This window comes from Anopheles arabiensis, chromosome 2 (genome assembly GCF_016920715.1).
Source record: "Anopheles arabiensis isolate DONGOLA chromosome 2, AaraD3, whole genome shotgun sequence".
Taxonomy (NCBI): Eukaryota; Metazoa; Arthropoda; class Insecta; order Diptera; family Culicidae; genus Anopheles; species Anopheles arabiensis.
Genome location: NC_053517.1, coordinates 109,247,662 through 109,262,347, shown reverse-complemented (window position 1 = coordinate 109,262,347; position 14,686 = coordinate 109,247,662). Strand labels below are relative to the sequence as shown.

The 14,686-nt window shown below is 44.4% G+C and overlaps 1 protein-coding gene across 4 annotated transcripts in view; it reads left to right on the top strand.

Moving 5' to 3' along the window:
• Nucleotides 1–14,686, top strand: part of LOC120895962 — a 65,649-nt gene that overhangs the window by 8,495 nt on the left and 42,468 nt on the right. For 3 of the 4 annotated variants that reach the window (XM_040299725.1, XM_040299723.1, XM_040299726.1), the window contains one exon: nt 1,882–2,580. The gene's annotated coding sequence lies outside the window, so the exon portion shown is untranslated. Of the gene's footprint in view, nt 1–1,881; nt 2,581–11,580; nt 12,679–14,686 lie in introns of those variants that run through there. The other variant, XM_040299724.1, reaches the window with a different exon arrangement.

Below are 14,686 nucleotides of genomic sequence, written 5' to 3'. Positions count from 1 at the left end.
TCTTTCTCTCTCACGATTTTCAACCAGTTTTAGCAGCAAGCTGTTGGTGGGACGATCGTTTGGGAAGAAAGCTTGCTATGCTCCCCAGTCTGTTCAAGCATAAATCCCCACTGGTACGAAAGACTGGTAATAAATGCTGATAGTCACGGTGTGCAAGAAAATCCTTGAGGAAGCTACTCTTTTCCTATTTCCAAACCGGTCCGGGTACATTTCGTGAATCGGGGAAGACCGATGCAACGTGACGTGCACATTTCCTAAGAGTTATCTAGCTTTATCGCGATATTGACCTTAAAACTAAAGGTGAAGTAGAAATGGCACTTTCTCAACGCCTTCACCAGTGTGGGGAGTTTTCACTTTTTGTTTTCTTAGCTACAGCAGCCCGTTCTCAAACTTCGCAGAAGAAGGAAAAATAAGCCTAGGCGAGCAGTCAGCCCTAGAAGTGATTCATTCGTGCAAACTGCATTAATCGAGCATGAAGAAGTAGTGCTCGCACGAAAAGCAATTTCCGTGAAAGCAAATAGTTTCTATCTGCGTACCGAATCTAATACCACCGCCCGGTGTGTGTGTGGCATAAAATATTCCTTTTAATCTGTTTGCTGCATTTGTAGCGTTACACAATTTCACCAGGCAGCGAGCCGGACTTGCCGGATGGTCGCGGGAATGCCGCACCGAATGAGTCATACCGTCCTCCGTTGGCTCGCCGCCCTAAACGATGCACCAAAACCCCGATGGCCTCCAGTATATTCCGGTTGTTGTGTTGCTGTCGGCCGTTTAGCGAAACCGCATTGCATAAGCATGTTTGGAAAGAGAGAAGAAACACCGAAGCAATGAAACATCGCGACCAACTCTCGGGGGGAGTCCGTTCGCCCCTTTGGACAAAGTGGACAGAAAGAGATGCGTGGTCTGATTTGCGGCGGTTTGATCGCATTATCCAAGTGTGGAAAATCGACCGTTTTAAGCATTTGGCTCGCATTTTCCTTTGCTCTGCACGGGCGATCCTTATCGATCGATCGTATCTAGCCGGGTTGATGTGAGGGAAGTGGAAAATTGTGACCCACCCCGAGCTACCGAGTTTTCCACCCGAAAGCGAACACAAAGTTTGAGTGTTTTTACTTTCGAACGGTTACACAGTGGGAAAATCAGCAAAGATTTGCCTCCCACACACAAACAAGCCGGATTGTCGTGAAACAAGCCGCGGGGCAAGTGAAATAACAATTGCGGGAACAGCATACGACCGTGGAAGTGTACCAACACAATGTAAGCAAAAAAAAGAAGGTAATTTGCCTTCGTTGTTGTCTGTTCGTTTGTTAGAGAAACATTATGCTCTTGTGATTTTGGGGAAGGTAGTTTAAAGTTGGTCCAACGTGTGCTAAGTGAATTACTATTGAAAATAAGATCATTAATCGAGTTGGATGAAGCATAATTTTAAAGCACTATAAGATGTAAGGAAGACTCTGGGCTAAGCAAACTCTGTAACGAATCAGACAAAAACTACGGAAGTACTTTTGATGATCACTCACGATCGATGTTGAAATAAGGTGTCAAATTGGAACTGTGAAACCGCCTGGATCGTACCACAAGCGTTCATTAGCGTGTCCAAAACCGAGACAGCTGATGGAAGGAGTGATGTACGCATTGATGTAGTTAAGTTCCGTACCCAAAGCGAATCCTCGCTCACTGGACAGCAGCGGGTCTTGTAGCTTCAATGTCACTCATGAATGGTTCAACTACCATCAGTCTTTTAACAGCTAGAGAATAACAGAGTCTGCAAACGAGTCTAGCGTTGCCTTTTTTGTGATCTTAAATCTGAAAACATATTCCCATGCTGAGCACGATCCTCATATTTTCGCTATATCCTCATGCCTTGTTCTTTTTTTGCAGACTATAAACATTATAACCAGAACACTTCTTCTTATGCCTCTGTGGACTCTTTCGTCATAATCAGTGATCAAATCTTAACGTTGCAAAGTGAAACGAGTTGACGCAGAAAATAAAACGCGTAAAAACCTGTTTGTGAACGTGTTAATCGTGAATCTACTGGCAAAGTGTGTGCTCCCGCGACAAGAAGTCTTTACGGTGAGTTTAGAGAAACCACACTAAAGTGTGTACTGAAGTGGTGACGTGTTGTTGTAAAAGTGTGAAATAAGATTCTGTTACGGTGTTTTTGTATATATCTATGTGCGTTTTGTGTGTTTGTAAAATCGTAAAACAGTGCCCGCTAGTGCCGTTAAAACCGCCTCTTTGGCTGGAAGTGTAACGAGATCTTTCGGTAAGTGTCACATACGGTTCTGTTAGAAGAGTACGTTTAAAGTTGTTGTGTGTACATACTGAGTTGCTGATAAAGGTGTCTGCTTGTGGTTGGAAGAAATTAAATTCACCTTCTGTACAGTGAACAGGGGGCGTCCCCGTGGGTGTAGAATTGTAATTGTGTTCTAACGGAGTCCGTACGGAGTAGTGACTTGAAGTCATACAAAGCTGCTGAAGCTGCTGCTGTTGCATCCAACGACCAGTCTTGACCGGATTGCATCACCTCCCCTTTAAGATCATCCTCCAGAGTTAGACTGCCGAATTCAAAATGGGGTAAGTGTTGTTTTCATTTGAACGCTTCCATCAACTGGTCCAACCTACTTCACTCAAAAAGGAACTTCCCTGAAGGTCGCAAGATGTGATACGAGATAGCCGCCGCTTCCAATTTGTCACTCACTGCAGTGCAGTAAAGTAGCGGGGGGACCATAAGTGTCAGACTTCAATCATCCATATACGAGGAAACCCCCAAATACGTTTCACCTTTACCTTTACCGACTACTATTAAGAGCTCCAATGGCTAGAGTTTAGCTAGAATGCGGTCACGCTCGACTCTTGTCTCTGTCTCTGACCGTGATGGAAAGCCGGTGTTCGTTCACACGGCCCGCAAAGAATTGGTTTGGGGCGGGCTGGTAGTCACAAACAAACCTTCGGCAAATAAAGCGTCAATCGAATCGATACAACACACCTTAAAGGCCAGAGAGGTGAGACCGTAATGTATGGGAGGAGAAGTCCACTCGAACTGAAGTGGCCGGGGGGTCCGCACAAGGTTTCTATGCGCGCGCCGGGTAATGGAAAAGAAATTTGTCAGCAACGTCATTGCTGGGTATGATCGCTTGGAGGAGGTTTTATTTACTTGTCCTTCGCTGCAGGCGAGAATCGAACGAGAACAATCTTTGGCTTGAGGTGAAGTTTCGATTTAATAGACGATCGATTGCTTAGACGTCAGGTCTGACCTGACTAATGTATGCTATGTGGTTTAAGGACAGGTTATGCAATTGACTCTCTCGCGCAATGACTTCTGGGTTTGGAAAGTGGTCTTGACACAAGATTTTGCTAAAAATTGGCCTAACAAGAGAAGATTGTGGATAAACATCCGACTTTCGGTGTAGCAAAGAGATAACTCACACAGACACACGCCCAGTAACGCTTTCTATGCTAATTAAGCATCCCAAGCAAGTCGGCAAACACACAAACATAGTCTGCAAAGTGTGCCAACTGGGGGAAGACGTTTGGTTCCGTTTTTTCCTCTCAAACCTGCGGCTAATGAACCCCGTGGGAGTGTGCGAGTGTGTGTGATAAACACCCAGAACTACTTGGCGAGAGAAATTCCGTACATCTCGCGTCTAGTTCTGCTACCCACGGATCCAATTCTTGCGGTTTGCCGACCGCCTTACCACAATTCACAATTCATGGCACGTTCTGGAGCGATCGCTCTCAACGGGGGGATCCCAAAAACAAACCTTTCCCGTTAGCTTAAAATTTGTTCGATTTTTGACATTCTGACTTTTGTCCGGTTGCTCCCACCTTGTCTTTTTGGGGCTAAAAACTCCCAATTTTCTATTCAAAATTTCTAACCATATCGAACCGGTTTACAAGCGGGGAGACTAGCATCAAAAGTGGGACAGTTCAAACTCAAATCGCATTCGATCTAAGGCGAACGGTGAGCGTTTGTTTCGTGCCGGACCATGGGACCATACATTGGCAGCCATTGACAAATGTCCGGTTCTTTCCGAAGTCGACTTTGACCTTCCACTGGCAAGCGAATGTGCGCCCGTGTTCCCCTGGACGGATCGGGGCAGTAGCTGTTGTTGTTGTTTGTGCAGCTCCGGAGGTCAGCGGGCAGCAAACCGGATTCCGCAGTGGCGTAAAGTCTGTCCCTCCCGAAGTCTAGGGCCAGCTCGTCGGTATGCTAGAAATGCGTTCGTAGGCGTTAAATGCACACTACTGCATGCTGATGCAGTTGTTTCACGGACTTATGGATAAGACTTCGCCGTGGTGTTGTGACGCATCTCATCCAACTCTGGTGGCTTGCAACAAGTGAAAGTACAACTCGCGGTTGACAACGGTGTGTGGAAGGTCTCGAATAATCGATGACGTTGATAATGTTTCTCAGCTCGAAAAAGATGGGTGACACTGATCGTACCAACGATGGATCAATTTCAACAAATCCTAGTTTGTTAATTGAATACATTTCAAAACCTTGAGCAGAAGAAAAATGGAAGGTGCGCCATCCATACGCCGCCGTCTTGAAGGCCCTTGGCCCTTCAAATACACTTCAAACGCTCGAGCCTTGTGAACCAATCTCCTCCTCCCTCTCGAGAAACCACAGCACCACCTTTTTTGAATGTAAATTGCACTTCAATTGATTCGCCGATCCCAACGATCGTCCTTTGCCTACGTGGTAAGGCGGCGAACGAGTGCACGCCTGCCTCTGGTCTTATGAAGTCATGTGTGTGATGATTGCTATTTTTGACCTCTCAACATAGAAGGCAGACCAGGCCAGCAAGCAATGCAATCATCAGGCGAGCATGGTTTGCAAAAGATCCCTCAAAATTCACCCCAATTTGTGCATCTCACCGAGCGCGCGCGCTAAGTGGGCTTTAGGAAAACAGTTTTCATTAACCAACTTTACGAAGTAAACGAGCCAACCCTATACAAACAAGCCAGAAGGTCACGAAACTGGCATTTGTTTTTTCCTCTTGGTTAATATTTCGTTTTCTTTTACTTGAGTGCAGTTGAGTTCCCTGTTTGTCGGTGAAAAGTTAGCAAAAAATTGGGTTGTAACAACAGTTTCTCCTTGATTGTGTGCCCCATTCGTCTGGCTACACGACCAGCCATTCAATTAGTCAGTTCAATCGCTAAGCCAATAAAATACGGTTTGAATTCGATTTTGTCATTTGCTGCGCGTAAATGGCTTATTGTTTATCTGGCCCGTAGATCGTGCACGATCGAAGACTGCACCTTCTGTTTATTCATTAATTTGCGCCGACAATTTCGAAGCAAAAGTGAAACGTTTTCATACCGTGCAGAAATGTCTGTGTCTTTCTCGGTTCCTCGTTTTACTTTCGCCTGCGCCCTTTTTCCCGCCTTTTTTCCACAACGCGCATGCAAATAATTTCATTACCGTCACGTTATTTTGCAGTGCGAACGTGTGGCATACATGATTGCACTGAGTGTGGACACAGTGAGGAGAAGTTTGGTTTTTGGGGCGATAAGATGTTTTGTTTTAACCGAAAGTTTGTATACACTGTCGCCGTGATAAACTTCCGACGGAAAGGGAAATTAGCTCACATTTGTCGTGCGTTTTTAGGGGTTGTTGTTGTGTAACATGTCATCTCACTTACTGCACTTTGGGTACGATCACGGTTCCCCAGTGCCTATTTTCTCTTCTGCAATCTAATCTGTCTTCCTTTGCTGTCCAAAGATCGTGAACGTCAAAAGTGATCCTCTTTTTCACAGCTTTCCGTAGCAACGGTTTGCGGGTTGTCCAAACTGTTGCAGTTAAAGGGTGCGTCACGGTAGCTTTGCCAAACATGTTCCGTTGATTAGAGCTCCCAGATCGTTATTTGTTTCCGTTTTTACTCTCCCGTTAGGTTGGAGGAGCCTTTCACCAGTTGAGCTAGGGGTTCGTCGCTTGAAATTCACCGCCCCGAAACGCTCGCCAAATGCGATAGCAAACGATTTGTCAGATGCAAAGTAATGACTAATGCACACACACACACACTCAGCCGAGTGATCGAGTTCGGACACTGTTTTCGCACTTTCTTTTGTGAAGTTTGGTGCGGCTTGAATGGACATAAAACTTGATCTTGGGTTTTGGTTGCCGGTTCAAATGCTTTCTTTGTTACGTACATTTATCATCGCAAAAAGGGTGCCCCCGGGGTTGGTTTCGAAATGCTTCCGATCAGCGAGACGGGAAATGGACACCACCAGGGTGTTGTTTTTCGCACCGTCAGCAAACCATCAATCGAGGTTTTTTTGTGTTTTGGGAGACCAAACAACGACGCGAACAAATTGCGTACAACAGATTTAAACGACCCCAAGGTCGCTTGATCGGTTTCGATCAATCCGTTTGCATTCGTGAGAAAGCACAGCAGCTACGTGGTGACAGGAAACAAGCATATTAAGAAATTAGCTATATATATATATATATATATATATATATATATATATATATATATATATATATAAAAAGTACCGTTTACCTCATTGTTGTAACAACCTGTTTGATGAACTTCTTAACTTTAAGTTTAAAATGAGATTGCATTGATTAATGTTACTGAAAACTGTGGTCTGTATTTTTAATATTAGGCTAATATCGAAATACATAAATGTTTTAAATCCTTTCTCAATTTTTGTAACAGCTCAAATTTTGTTCTTCTTTAAAAACATGACAAAAACCGTTTAAAAAGACAGCCGAGAAGCTGCCCGCTGCGTTCAGTCCAAGATCGACCAACGTGCGAATGAATGTCGACTAAGTCGACTGGAAGCGTAGACACAAACCCACCTCGCTACTATTCACCACACCATTTTAGATGTGTTTGGTAAAGGTGGAGCAGGGTTAGATACCAATTCAATTTTCTTGAATGAATCGGGTAATCTCTTTTTTCATAATTTGTAATATAATTTCATATTTGTAAATCATAAATCAATATTTTATGGATTTCGTCTATATTGTTGAGCACACACATAGATCGCCAGCTTTACAAAATTATGCAAGACTAACTCTAGCAATACAAGCGATGGGCCTAAAATTAGCTTCACGTTTCCTTTCAATCCTTGGATGAGTTCCGATGTTGCGTTTAGACCCAGTCAATACTATTTTCACTTTCCCGAGCATTTGTTTTGTTTCCATACTCCCGAAACTATGATTTACATATCACGCCTTTAGCTCATAAAATTTTCGATATTATTACTAAGCATTATGATACAACACATGTAGTGTCCAGCTGCTGCTCCAAACATCGACGATGGGGAGGTCTCGAAACGACCGTCACTCTTTCCGCCTTATTTATAGCTAATTGAGCTATCAAACAGCTCTGGTAACCGCATGTAGCTGTACCAAGCTGCACACAACGGTGGCCATTATTACCCACGTTAGCAGCATCGATCACGTGCAACATCTTCCCGGCACTGCAAATGGGGAGGAAATCATAAAAAATCATTTTACGTCAATTTTCTAATCGAATTAGAGATGATTATTCGTTCGTTCAGTTCCCACCGACACACCGATTGCATATTCGAGTTAGGAAGACATTTTCTTTAAATCGTTTTATGTTTTGTGAAAGGTGAAATGTCTCAGGAATATCTTGATGTATCAGAATCGTATTGCAACGATCGCACCACTATCAACACATTGGCTTTATTGGTTTTATATTTCGGTATAGGAAGGAAAGATGGCAAAAGGGTTCGTCGCTTGCAGTACTCGCGGGAACGAGCTTTGAAGTCTTTCGATTGCCGTTGACCTTTCTCTACTGGCTAAACACTTCAATGCCCACAGGGATGCGTTGACATTCGGCCCCGGGACTGTTTGTTTCCGAGTTTTTAGGGGCTCAAATATACTCTAGCCGACGAGCATAAATTATGCAAATATATACTCACACACACACACATGCGCGCTCGTCGCATCTGCCTCACCGTCGATTATGCGTTGAAGGTATATAAGGAAAAAAAGATATTAAAATCCCATCCCCCCCATCTCAATTCATTGGAGGCTGATCGTAATCGACTAGATTACAAGCTTCGTGAGACGCGATTCACAACCTCGAAAAGGTGTGCATCTTCACCCTTCCCCTTCCTTGTGCGAAGCTCGAAGCCTCGTTGATTAGTTTTGCAGCAGACGAGAGCCTTTCGGGATGATCGTGCACATGATGCAATCGGTTATCTTTGGTGGTAGCGATGGAATGCGACGGCTGAATATGACCGAAAAGCTTGGTAATGAAAAACGACGCAGCAGCAACTCCTACGCGCAAACAGTGCCAGTGTGGTGTGATCGATAATAGATCGACAGTGTCTTGGAATTATCGCGATGTGTAATGTATCTTTCGAAGGCTGCGTGTGCGTTATGGAAGAAGATGAGAAGACGGAGACGGCGTGTGGAGTTACATCTTATAAGATATTTAATTCAATTGGAAAAGAGAAGGGTTTAGGAAGCAAAACATACACTCTTCTAAGGGCAGTTAATTGAGGTCTTAAAAGAGCATCATAGCCTTTTTTACGCAAGAAGGCATACTTAGTAGGTTAATCGTTGGCTGATGATTCATCCAATAGAGTCATCTCTGTTATAGGCTCATAAGCTTATTTGGGCTTCCTAATCATACGTTAAGATAAAGAAAGAGTGATTTTGATAACCGTTAATTTATTCATATCCAACACATACACGATGGCAGCAGCACCAAGATCTCTCCTGTACCGTTTAATGTTAGTGGGTCGCTCAATCAGTTTTCTATTCGGATGGTGGTCGCTCGTCCGTCCGTCGGTCTCTCGCCTTCTTCCGCCCAACCAATCCAATCGATTGATTCACAAAGTGGTGTGGACATTTCTTTTCCTGCTCGCCGCTACAAACGAAGCGCAACAACGACACTTTTCCTTCCGGTATCTTCGGTGGCAGCAGTGTTTTGGTTTGTTGTTTCTCATCTCGCGACGACGAAGCCCCCGAACGCCCCAAAATGGCAAGTTTGTCGTCGTCGTTGCTGTAGGGGGGTTTGCTGCCCATCCGGAGGTGGCTCTCCTCCCCGTAAGATGTGAATAATTTATTTAGCTGCTCTTTGCCATAAGCTTAATCAAATGAGGAAAACCGCTCGATGTGTGATGGTGCACGCGCGCATTAGTGTGATTTATCGTCGATGACACGGGGAAAGGTGAAATGCACGATTCTTGCGCTGTTTGGAGGATGGAAAATCTGTGATTAATTCGCAATGGCTTACAGTGGTGGTGGCTCTCTTGCAAAGCACTTGACATTCTTCAACGGTCACCAACAATACCAGGCTCGGCCCGTGGTCGGGAGTATCGTCAAGTGCTCGTAAATCTCGTGAACCCATGTTCGTAGCTGTCCCATGTGTTTGGGTGTGTTTGGATAAGCTTTTCGGAGCAATTCAATTCATTAGCTGGGCTCATTTCGTTCGCCAGTTTGTTGCTCAAGCATGTAAACTCTCTTTTTTCTGTTGAGCGGAAATGTACCAAAGCTCTCTAACGATTTAGAGTAAAAGGCGGTAAAAGGCACAAGCACACACATCCATGTACTCATTTATCTTTTGCCCCTTTCATAACCAACTCTAGAGGTGGTGGTGCTAATGAGCAACTGCCAAAACGTAGGCCAAACTCTCTTTACGGGTCTATTTATTTCGTTAAAGCGCAGTTTCTCCAAAACAATCCTTCTCGTTGGGGATGAGGAATGAGGATTCTACAAATCTTGCCCTGAACGTGCTGCCGAAAGCGAATATTTAGATGCAGCTCCTCCAAAACCTATCCTTTTGGGGACACCGTCGCCTGTAATCGGCCTGTAAGAATCTAAAAAGTTCAGGCTAGTTCTTCCCTCCCCTGAGAAGCAACATATTTAGTTTTAAATCAAAATCTTCATGATCTTTACGCAAATGTTGACACCGGTCCTTCGACGCTTCACGCTTCACGATACTGTTTTGTGTTCTTTGTTCGCGCATCGCGATGTAAATAGATACAGCGTTCTAAAACATAAAACCATCGACTTTATTGACAGACGGCACGGGTGTTTGGGTGTGTTTTGGTAGTAGTGGTTTAGCAACCTCCTACCAATCTTTTTAAGCCATCCACCGCCGCAGACTGATCCGACGAAGGTGTTGTTAAGAAATTATCTCTACACGATATCTTTCCAGCTGATGATGTGTGAGTGTGCAAAATATCTTAGCGCAGGAAGCTTTTAGGAACGTCTCGCAATTGCCTAACTCGATTCTTTTTTTGGCAGCATCACCGGCAGCAGCTCTGTGAACGTTGCTAATGAATTCGCTCAACTTTGTGTTGACATTTGTTTTGCTTGAGAGTAGGACTCATCCATACAGCAACGGAGTCTTGTGCCTAAGAAGTTAGATGGATCTGAAAAATTGCACGACTTTTAGCAAAACACGATGACACACTACTTGCTGGATAGAACTGTTCTAGCCTTCGTCATCAACGATGACGTTAGATCGTTTGGTTGCCAATTCCTGAGTGATCAAACTGAAGAGGAATTCGAAGTATGATCACGTACCAGCTGCAAATCAATCGTTTGATCACACAAATCGCAAGCAAAATTTCGTAGTGTGATCACTTTTATCACAATCAAAGCAAACTTCCTCATTCTTCGCCTGCTAGCAAGGATTTTGCCCGTCCGTTGACGCTTGTTTGTTTACTCTCACTCACTGCTCCGCTGCTGGAACAAGATCAAAGTAGGTCCCAAATGGTCTCCAACCGGGGGCTCTACAGTGAGCGAAAGGTGTGTGTGTGTGTGCGTGTGTGGGTAAATGTATGCGTATGGGTTGTGTTCTGCATGTGTGTGCATTTCTCCCTCTCGCTCTCTCTTTCGCTCGATAGCAAAATCCCCGTTACTACCCCGCTAATGGTTGGTATTTTTAGCGACCGTCGTCACGAAGAGGAGTCGCGGCCACGCTCTATCGCGGCTGTCATTCGCGCGCTCTTTTCTCTCAGGTTGAATATGCGTACGCGCACCACACCGTTTGCTCCCGCCGTATCGAAACGAGAAATCGGACAGTGGTTGGCGTAGGTATACGGCTATGTTGTTTTAGAGAAATATTTTTTTTTTATCTGTATCCATGATGTTTTTGGAAGTACCTTGAGATCAACAGTATTCGAAATGCTATTCCACGTTTCATAAAACAGTTCAAGTTTAAAGAGAGAAAGCGCGATATTGTCCATTTTTTTATATGTTTACTCTTGGACACCTGGATTAAGAGGTTAAAGCAGAGGATTTCTGGATAAAAAATCGCGTTGGAACCTGTTTTTGCTTAAATTTACTATGAAATTTATAATTAAAAAGCCTTATTTTTTATAAAATATTACTATCTAAAATGTTACGTATAGCTTGATTTTTCGATTGGGTTTTAAAAGTTTAACCTGTGTTGATCCTGTGAGGAAAAGAATGTCCAATGTTCAACTACCCACTGGCATCTAATGTACAACTGATACTACAAAAATGCACCCCACTGTAGACTGGAGACGATCTCCACACGGGAATCTCTCCGCTCTTCTACCGTGACTCGGTACCGCAACGTGTTTGGAGCACGGGCCAGATTAGTTCGCCGTATTGTTTCGTTGAGATCGGTCCGTCAGGAAGAGGCGAGACATATACCGCACGCGTGTTCTGCGGCGTTATTAATTCGCCATCCTTATTGTTATTATTCGCAATACGTGTGTGAGTGTGTGTGTGCGTGTGCGTGTGTATGTTTGCTGTTGTGTGGAATGTTGACCCCATGCTGGTGGAAATCTGCAAACGACTCATTGGATGCCGCACAGAAGAGTGTGTTTGATCGTCGTGTTCGTTGATCGTTGTTCTCGCTACCTTTAGCAGCAACTTGATTGGAGCGTCCTAGGAGCCGCACATCACCCGCGCCAACCTTTTGTTGGGGTTGTGTTTGGTGTGTGTGTGTGTATGTGTGTGTGCGCTAACTATCGGGAGGATTCATCTGCAAAAGATGGCGCACGATGGCACGGCGAATGGTCCGTAAAGATGGTGTTGTTCTGTTGTTGGGTGATGGATTCAACACCGTGTCATTATCATGCCCGATCCGGTTGCTGCGGTGATGATGAAGATCGACATTCAGTTCTACCGCCGTATGCAAAGTGGCAGAGAGGCAGATGAAGAAACCTGAAGCCGTACGGAATTGATCCCCTGGAGAAGGGAAGAAAAGGCTAACGAGAAGCATTGCAAGTGTTAGTGAAGCGAAGCTGTATGTGTGAGTGTGTGTGGGCGTGTATACATAATACGATCTATATGCGTGATCCTTGTACTATCCCGGCAAGGTTCAATTCATCAGATGATTAACTGATTATTGTTTGTAAGCGTGAAAGTGTTTGTATGTGTGTGCATGTGTATGGGTGAGCATCTTGTGTGTAATTTGTTATCACCAGCACTTGCAAGGAGAGGTGTAGGGTTGGAAAATTTGCATCGATTACCGCAAGTACCATTCGGTGATGGTATGAAACACGAATGTGGCCACTTAAGCGGTACGTGATCACCATTACCCTTACCTGAATTGCATCGTCAACCGACCGTACTGCTGTAATCAATCGAAGTTGAACGCCGGATTTGGAAGCACCCTCTCGGACACTCGCAAACTCAGCTCCAGCCGACTCGACGACGACGTTGTCCAAAACAGGGCAACAAATATTCAACAAAACCAGGTATGGATAGGCCAAAATCGGACGAAGGAAAGCGAAACTTGGCTTGCTAGGGAAGGGCGTATTACGAACTTCTCGTTGTTGTTAACTACCGCTAGTCCCGCTCTTCTGGGCGATGATTTACAACATACATTTCGTTTGACATGATCGAACTATCAAACTAATAACCTTGAAGCCAGCAGTATTAATAGAAAGTCACCCGCGCTCCCCTTTGTTGAAAGAGGGGTTATGTTGTTCTGACGCTCGGCTGAATCCTAAACGCTGGGGCGGAATCCCAACGCAAACAAACCAACTCCTCTTCGCTGGAGCTTTGCGATAGATACGTAGAAGGTGGTTTCCTAGAGGCGCGTTATCGGGTTCGTGCTCTTTGAGCATGTCTGTACATGAAATGTTTATTTAATCTTTTGTGTAAATACACTGCTTGGTACAATGGTTGATACAGTGTTTCGGTGGCACGCGTCGTTATCGTACGAACAGCTGTAATTACTATACTTCCCCAAGGACGGGCATTGTACAATGTTGTTACAAGAATACGTTCTGCTCAGAACGGATCGAATCGAATTTATAAAAAGCGATATTGTACTCTTTGTGCATAATGAGAATCAGTATGATGTGATTTTTTATTAAATAAGTCGTTTAACTTATCTATAGTGTGTTACGCAATATGGTACTCGACAGCCAAGATGTGGATAAACAAAAAAAAAAACAATAAATTGAAGCACTCTTGTCTTGGATGTCTGATGACACCCGTCGTCTACCTAATGGATGGCCTAACAGTACACTAAACACACGGATAGGAATGCATCCTCAAAGCTGGTGTGTTGTGTATGCATATTTCTCACAACCACAGGGAGAAACCACAAACAACCCCACCACTTGCTCATAAATCACGAACCCGCGAGAGCAGCCCCTATGGCGAGTGCCATTGTAAAAGCATCGATACGAGCAGCGAGTTGATGACACTAAATGAGCCTACAAAAACATAATTCCCTGTCCCCAACAAAAAAAACGGTACCGATATCCAATAACACAGGGATATTACCGGGTGAACCCCGTTCGATACTAATTTGTGTGTGGTGGAATGGTTTGGTAGGTTCGAATAGTTTGAATACCGGCGACAGGTGGCGTGACGGTTTTCACACGTGGCCCAACGGTCCGTGAAAGTCTCGAAGTGTCGGTGAAATTTTCGTCCCCAAAAAAAATGCGGAATTGCTTGCCACCCTTCCACGTGTGTGTGCGTGTTTGTGTATGTGGACGATTTATTGAGCAGGTGACTGGGTCCATTTTCCTCCGGTGTCGGATGTTTGTGTACAAAAAAAGGGGTTTGTTGTGGTCGTTTTGTTGGTGTAATCTTGTTGATGTCGTTTTGTAAGGCTTCATCACGTGGAATGTTGACATAAGTTAATTAGCATATTGATTTAGAAACTGCATACTTTACGCACCTTTAGTATACTCTTCAAACCGCCGGTGATGCTTTTCAGTAATGCCCTTCAAAATCATAATTTTAGTTTTCAGCTCCGTCCACACGCATAACAAAATCTCTCCCCGCGTGACATAACATTACACCTGGCTTGGGGCTTTAAATTGAATTGGGCTTTAAATTCTACGTCACGGTCGGGCATGACTCAACAGCGTGTCAATATGTACACCTCTATTTCGTACCAGCTTGGGTACCTAGAACCAACCACTCCACACAGGATAGCCCCTTTTACAAATAAAGACTCCTTATCGCCCCGGGTAGTGGCAGACCGACTGGTGGTGGTGGTGCTACCAAATCAAATGATTACATTGCTATTTGTTATTATAAAATCCCGCAACACCGGCCAACACGCCGCCGGCCCCAACGTCACGGGTGATGGCGCGTGTACCGGCACCACCCGTTCGATAGTTATTTGCTGACCCAGATAACCTTTTTTCCAAAGGTTTGCCCTTAATTTGGACAGCAATGATTCATCGTGCGTAAACGGGATTAGGGCTTTTTTGTATGTGTGAAGTTCAACTAATCCCTATT